Below are 7,682 nucleotides of genomic sequence, written 5' to 3' on the forward strand. Positions count from 1 at the left end.
CACTATGGCTTAAAATAGAAAACCTTTAGACATTTTCTTCTACAGAACCAATTGATGGATGATCACCAAACTTTGTAGCATTCTTGGGTAGTCTTTAATCAAGTTTGCTCATATTAGTTTGATTGGTCCTGTTAAAGCTAAAGCTTAAATGCACTAGCGTTTCTTTAAATTAAAGTTTAAAGATATTCTAAGCTCTAATTTTAATATAAAAAAAATATTGACAATGGATACACAGTCTCCTTATAAGTATAAATATGAAATATACGTGTTTTGACTTCACACAAAGTAGATATGTTATGTTTTAAACTCTTAACACTATTCGTGGTCACAGTATAAATATAATGATAGTGTCATTACAAAAACTTTTTTTTTCTTTTTTTTTATTATAGAAAAGACCATCTTTACATTGCCTGTAATAGCATATGCAGTTTCCTGTACATAGTATATTCATTCTTTTATCCAAATAAGACATTTTCAGCAAGAATTTCATAAATTTCATTGGCTTGGGTCATGACCTGTTTATGATGTGTAAATATATTTCAGCTCTGGAATTCGGACTACTGCATCATTGTAAGGTCAGTTGTAGGTCATTAACCAGGAAAAAAATAGGCCTAAAGAAACATAAAATTTGTTTCTCCTGTACTTTACTATCAAAGATGAGTTTATCTGCTCAATTCTCTTATTAAATTTTGTAAAAAATTGTAATTTTTTCATTTTTTGTTGTTGAATTAACAAGGGACAAGGGGTTTAATTTCTGTTTCTGAATTGAATTTTGATATGAACTGGCTTACTTTTGATATATTTGATATCGCTTTACCTACTTTTTTTGTCTTTTATGTACAGACTTGAACTTTGGACTATGGGTGTAATTTGTGTAATTTTTGATGTTGAATTCAATTTTGATACCAGTTGACCTACTGTCTTGTATTTTGACATTCAGATTTTAAATGTTGACCAGGTTTGTAAATTCTGATGTCGAAATGAATTTTGATATCAACTGACCTACTTTTGATATTTTTGATATAATTTGACTTTCATTCTTGTGTTCTTGACATACAGACTTGAAATTTGGACTAGGGGTGTAATTTCTGATGCTGAATTGAATTTTGATATTAACTGGCCTACTTTTAATATTTTTTACAATGTTTGACCTATTGTCTTTTTTTGAGGTACAGTTATGTTACCATACAGAATGTATAAAAAAAATTTGTCCCAAACTGTGAACTTCAAACAACTACACCTTACATGTTTTGCATGTGACATTTTGTGTTTTCATTCAAAAAAAGTTTTTAGAAATTGTCCAATCAAAATTAATCCTGCTCTAGTGGTCAGTTGTTCTGCATTTATTCTACATAGTCTCATAGGAACACACTTGCAACATACATATTTTAACAAATCCTTTCCAAAATATAAGGGCAAAATATTACAATTTTTATAGTGAATAATGAAATGATGGGTTAGATGAGTCATCTAGGGCCATCTTAGTGGTCATATTGTTTATTATGAAGAAAAAAGCTAAAACAATCAGTGTTGTGAAAGTATATTACTAAAGGGGCAAGTTTAAGTTGATCGAGCTGAACTGCCGAAAGAGCTGGACTTGCCTTTCAGCAAGTTCTTTTGAAAATTAATTTCCAACACTGAAAAACAGTTGTTTCTGGTGAGCGACTCAGGGCCATCATGGCCCTCTTGTTTAATAATTTCATTTTTCTTGCGCAATTCTCTAAAATGAGACTTGGTTTTTCTATATGCGTTTCACAATTAACATTAACCATACCAGGTTGTAAAATAACTTAATTTGGTCCTTAAATCAGTTTTTACCACAACATCAAACTTCATTCAGAAGTTACCCCCCGCCGAAAAGACGGCTATAGAATTAGTCTCCATCCGTCCGTCTGTCCTTCCGTCCGTCACTCTACATTTTTGTCCGGAGCATATCTCAAAAAGTATCAATTTGAAACTTCATAGGTGGACTGGAGGTATCAACTTGAAACTTCATTTGTGGATAAATCATATTTAGGAAAAGTGCAGTGCACAAGAATGATAACTCTACGCTGCATATTTATTTCATTGTTGCCCTTTGTTATTCTTCAAACTCAATTTTTGTCCACAGCAAAAAGCCTTTGAGATATCAACATGAAACTTCATGTGGATAGATCTCACTCAGGAGGTGTGCAATGCAAGAGTGATAACTGTACCATTTCTAAATTTTGAGTTATTGCTCTTTGTTATTTTTCATACTTAATTTTTCACCCGAGTGGAGCATAAATTAACTAAAAAACAAACTTTGAGATGTCAATGCAATCTTCATAGGTAGATAGATCTTTTTGAGGATGAATGTTGTGCGAAAGAATGATAACTCTAACCTTTATAATTTTTGAGTTATTGACACAAAAAGTGGTAGAGGTAACAACTTGAAACTTCATAGGTGGATAGCTCTTTTTGATGAGAAGTGCAGCACACTAGAATGATAACTAACCGTGCATTATTTTTCAGTTATTGCCCTTTGTTATTTTTCATACTTAATTTTGTCCAGGGTATAACTACAAAAGCCTTTGAGATATCTACATGAACCTTCAAAGGTGGACAGATCTTACTCAGCAGATATGAAGTGCAAAAGAGTGATAACTCTACCTTTCATAATTTTTAGTTATTGCCCTTTGTTATTTTTCATACTTAATTTTGTCAATAGCATAACTACAAAGGCCTTTGAGATATCAACATGAACCTTCATAGGTGGATAAATCTCACTCGAGAGGTATGCAGTACATAAGAATGATAATTATTCTGCTCTCCTACATATAAACATGGCTCTTGTAACAAGTTACATGATTATGATATTTTAAAACCTTCTGAACAAGTTAACATGTCAATTCAAAACAATGCTATTTGGAGATACCTTATCAATATATTTAACTGGGTTTTTTTTCGTTGTTTTTTTTTGTGTGGGGGTTGGTTTTTTTGTTGTTGTTGTTTTTCGCCGTGACAATCATATTGCTGCATTTCCCAGCAATTTTTTACTTGTTTGTGTAGTATTCGGTAATCGACATCGCTAAAAATAGCATTTCCATTGATAAAAATCATATTCATCCTCGAAATTTGTGATTGTGTATCTATTGACAATTCTATAATGCGTTGTATTTTGTTGCATACTTGTAACAAAATAAAATATTTCTTTCTTTTAAATCGCTTATTGGCTTGCAGCCACGGCTGCAAGCCATTTCATTTGGAAAACTTGTTCCGGTTAGGTGGTTTTCTGCTTACATTTGTAAGTGCGTGTTTGAACGGGAAACCAGCTGAAATCGTGCCAATCGCAACTTTTCGGCCTTTTCCGTCACTATTCGGATTAAAGATAATAGCCGATGTAGTTCCGATTGCAATCGTGACAATTCTGGCGATTCCGTCATACTGCGGAATCAGACGAAGTAATATTACGGAAATCTAAGCTATTTTAGTTACTTCGGTAATCCCAGTTTGTTTATATAAATAGGATTCGTATTTTTACTTGATTTATTGATTTAAACCGTAATAAATTATAAACGAAATTGTTCCGTTTCAATTCTTTTTCAAGACGCAAAAGTTAGTTTCTTTTATAATTGTTTTTTGTCTGTATTATAGTTTTATACAATAGAGGATGTTGTCTGTAGTCTGTAGTAGTATTCCGTCTTCAAAGGGTGGTCCAAATCACACAGAATATTAGTGCATGATCGAGTTATATTTAGATCTACTGAACTTAGTGAGGTAATCTAAAAATAGCCCATGCATATATCATTAACCTTACCACGTAGCGCATCGTATCTGTGAACATGCTTATAAATTGGTACCACGTAACGAAGTATTTTAGCGCATTTACTTGTCTATAAAGCTGCTATATACTACGGAATGCCGTTAGGGCCATTGCCTATGAATGTGTTGATCCGAAACGCGAAAGTCGATAGTACGATGATGAAAACGCGAAATCACGAAACTACGATGGTGAAAATGCGAAAGCACGATGATGAAAACGCGAAAGTGCGATGATGAAAACGCGACAGTACGATACTACGATGATGAAAGCGCGATAAACTATCGTGTTTTCACCATCGTACTGTCGCGTTTTCACCATCGTAGTTTCGTTATTTCGCGTTTTCATCATCGTACTGTCGTGTTTTCATCATCGTACTATCGCGTTTTCACCATCGTACTATCGCGTTTTCACCATCGTACTATCGCGTTTTCATCATCGTACTGTCGTGTTTTCATCATCGTACTATCGCGTTTTCACCATCGTACTGTCGTGATTTCATCATCGTACTATCGCGTTTTCATCATCGTACTATCGCGTTTTCACCATCGTAGTTTCGTGATTTCGTGTTTTCACCATCGTACTATCGACTATCGCGTTATAGATTAACACATTCATAGGCGATGGCCCTTACGGCATTTCGTTATGCCGTTAGGGCCATCGCCTATGAATGGTTTGATCTGAAACGCGATACTCGACAGTACGATGATGAAAACGCGAAATCACGAAACTACGATGGTGAAAACGCGACAGTACGATGATGAAAACACGATAGTTTATCGCGTTTTCATCATCGTAGTATCGTACTGTCGCGATTTCATCATCGTACTATCGCGTTTTCATCATCGTGCTTTCGCGTTTTCACCATCGTAGTTTCGTGATTTCGCGTTTTCACCATCGTACTATCGACTATCGCGTTTTAGATCAACACATTCATAGGCGATGGCCCTAACGGCATTCCGTAATATACTGCCAAAACGAATGATATTTCTCTGCGAAAAAAGTGGAAATGAAATGTTTTCAGTATGATAGATACATCTCTACGTTAGTATTTTTACGATTGGTTATTTTCTTTATTAGTTTTATACAATAGAGAATAGATTTCAAATCGTTTTGACAAAAATATTATTTTTTTACAAAAATAAAAACAACTAAATATGTTGGGATAAAGGCACAACTGTGCAAGCCTTTCCTTTTAAAAGGAAACTTTATTTTAAGCTGTTTTGAGAACTACTTGTTGTTAGGTCTGTCGTGAATTTCTATGTCAAAGATTGAATGTCCGCTTTGTATTTTACTGATCTTCGATCAGAAAATACAAAAACAAAATCGAGGCGTCATTTGTAATTCATGAAAAAAATATATTCTGAATATCTTCTAATGACATCCTGTGTCAGTGCGTGAGAAAGGGTTCCCATTATCTCTTGTATTACAACATTAACAATATCTTTCGTTTCTTTGTGAATTATTATACCTCACTGGTTGTATCCTCAAAGGATGCGATGGCATTCTAAGTTCAACAAAATAAGTGTGTAGTTTTAGATTTGCTATACATATTCAAAACAGTTTCATACCATTATTGCTTAAAGTATCTATCATTTCTTAGAACTAGACTATTCAAACAAGCTTCACTTTATTCAAGTTAACATCATACATGAATATGGCTGAATGGTCTTCATTCTTGATCTTATACAATACATTACATATACTTGGTTGATGTCGATGGGTGAATAAAATTATGCAGCTTTACCGGGACTCGAATCCGGGACCCGCGGAATGAGGCACTGCGGCTCTTAAGACTGATATCCATCTTCTCTCCCAAATACTAAACAGTTCTTATCTCCCAAATACTAAACAGTTCTTAATATCATTACATTAAAAGTTACAATGTATATACATGTAATAGTTAGACATGCCCCCAAAAAGCGACGTAAGAGCACCAGTTGCTTAGTACGAGTATTTGCCCTACCTAAACATCCAATGAGAATGGTAATAGATATACTATGCTCATCCTTGAGTAAAATATTTTGATAACAGAAAATTATTGAAATCTATAAAATTCTTACTGAATATATCTAAATTGAAAAAAAAGAATGAATAAATTGTGTAATGGAAGCTGCACTCCCTGTGACCCTGTTACAGGTCAGGTAAAGTTCTTTCTTTAGAAAAACTGCCAGTTTTTTTAATCACGTGTCCATGTTTTCAAAATCTGACCACCTGTAGGGCGTAGAGTTATTTAAAAAAAACTTATCTCCTTAACATGACTTTTTCATACAAAGAGACTGTGTACTCTAATATCGAATTTAAGTACAGCATATCTTTTGTATAAACTGTCCTCGATAGTGTTAATTTAACCCATAATTTAAACCGTAATATTTCGCTACGCCACAAAATGTGGCACTTGCCATACTATGGTGGCTGATTTGTTTCATTCGTGTTTTCGCCCCGCGGTCCCGCCATACCAAATGTCGAGAATTGGCGGAGGCGAGCGAAAACACGCTAATTGACATAACGCCAGAGAAGAGATTTCCCTGCCCACTGATTCACGTGACCCGAACATTCAGAACATTTTAAACAAAACACGGTATACGCAAAATTGTTACGCCACTTTTAAAATGTAGGAACAAAATCTATCTAAACAATCACACCAAACATGGTCTGAGTCAGACGGTTACTTTGTTTCATTGCGTGTTTGTATCAATATGCAACAACTTTTTGGCACCAAAAGCTTTCTATACATGTGTAACCGGTGTATCGTTTTCTGTTTACTGGTATATTGTATCCTCCGTGTTATTCTCTGCGGTCTGGAGACCGCAGAGTATTGGTACGCGTTTAACTTTTTAGGCATGGAGGAGCACGTGACCTGTTTTCGGTACATAGAGGAGCATGTGATCTGTAAACCATACATGATTGGTTAATTGACCTTTTCGAAAACCTAGCTAAATACCGCTTGCCGGTACGTTACGGATTCACCTCTAGGGAATTAGTTCGAATGATACCTTATTAAGAACAAAAAACTACTACGTGATATTTCTAACTTTCTATAATTATTTTACCGTTTAATGTAGAAAAACTTGAATGATGTGTTTGAAAATTATCAATGTTTCTTTAAAATCTTTCTCAAATTTTACAAACCATAAATTGTTTATACCGAAAATCTACAAAATTAAAATATTCGTAGTGGCATCTGCCATAATAAATAGAGATATTTTCTGCGTAAACTTGTGTGTTTGCTTTATTCTTTGTTTGCTCGGAAGGATTCATAAAATGGTAGGCATATTTAATCATTTTCTTAAAAAGAAATAATTGTTTTATGTTCGACCTTCTCCGGTCTTCAACGGTCACCAGTTCTTCTATATTGATCGATTATTGTATACAAGCGTTTATTTATCCCCCCCACACACACACACAAGCAATGCTGAAAATAGTTCAATGAAATATCTTTATATCATTAAAAATGTTCCCCGCAGGAAACCATTTTACTTGTATTGTATTTGGTCCTGTTGTGTCGTCGTTTGTTTGCCTAACTGTGGTAATGTTTTGTATAGTTTGTTTCGTATGAGAGGTCACTATAAGTAGAAAGGTTGTATGAATCACGCCCGGCAAACTGTCGTTCCACTTCAAAATTGTGGTGTACGGTAAAACGAGCGAACGGCATTTCCGAGATAAGGCGGTAGGCCGATTTAAACGCCTAATTGTAAGTATTGTTTATGTTTTTGTCTTGTTATTCATTTATGTTGTCCGAAAAACGGAAAATGTAGTTCCGTGTAGGATTGATTTAGGCTTCCAATTATCTAAGCTGCTACAAAAATAAAATTATATTAAGCCCGGGAGAACTTTTCTCCCTGACGAAGCGAACAATGATTTGTAAGATATTGAACTTCCAAACCCTAGAACCCCCCCT

This window comes from Ruditapes philippinarum, unplaced genomic scaffold (genome assembly GCF_026571515.1).
Source record: "Ruditapes philippinarum isolate M1 unplaced genomic scaffold, ASM2657151v2 ctg6335_1_1_1_1, whole genome shotgun sequence".
Classification (NCBI taxonomy): Eukaryota; Metazoa; Mollusca; class Bivalvia; order Venerida; family Veneridae; genus Ruditapes; species Ruditapes philippinarum.